This window comes from Mus caroli, chromosome 1, assembly GCF_900094665.2.
Source record: "Mus caroli chromosome 1, CAROLI_EIJ_v1.1, whole genome shotgun sequence".
NCBI lineage: Eukaryota > Metazoa > Chordata > Mammalia > Rodentia > Muridae > Mus > Mus caroli.
The window spans coordinates 14,515,065-14,515,705 of record NC_034570.1 but is presented as its reverse complement, the minus strand read 5'-3'; the positions used below and the strand labels follow the sequence as shown (position 1 = coordinate 14,515,705).

The 641-nt window shown below is 39.7% G+C and overlaps 1 non-coding gene across 1 annotated transcript; it reads right to left on the bottom strand.

The window, feature by feature from the left end:
- Positions 1–252: 252 nt before the first annotated feature.
- Positions 253–356, bottom strand: LOC115032573. The gene has a single exon (XR_003838218.1). It is a non-coding gene; the product is annotated as a U6 spliceosomal RNA (small nuclear RNA).
- Between the last annotated feature and the right edge of the window lie 285 nt (positions 357–641).

The following is a 641-nucleotide window of genomic DNA, read 5'->3' as shown; positions in this document are numbered from 1 at the left end:
CCATACTTCAGTCTTCATTCTTCTTGAGTTTCATGTGTTTAGCAAATTATATCTTATATCTTGGGTATCCTAAGTTTTGGGCTAATATCCACTTATCAGTGAGTACATATTGTGTGAGTTCCTTTGTGATTGTGTTACCTCACTCAGGATGATGCCCTCCAGGTNCATCCATTTGACTATGAATTTCATAAATTCATTCTTTTTAATAGCTGAGTAGTACTCCATTGTGTAAATGTACCACATTTTCTGTAAAAAAATATGGAACGCTTCACAAATTTGCGTGTCATCCTTGTGCAGGGGCCATGCTAATCTCTGTATCGTTCCAATTTTAGTATATGTGCTGCCGAAGCGAGCACTGCCTAAGAATTTCATAAATTCATTTTTTAATAGGTGAGTAGTATTCCATTGTGTAAATGTACCACATTTTCTGTCCATTCTTCTGTTGAGGACATCAGGGTTCTTTCCAGCTTCTGGATACTATAAATAAGGCTGCTGTTCTTAGGCGCAATCTCAGCAGAGAGCCCCAAGGTCACCAGAGGACTCTCCATGCTGCAGGTACCCTAGCACACCTGGAAACTTGAGATCATTGATGAGTGGAATGCAACATCAGTTCCAAAAAACCAGATGGTCTTGTGCTAGCA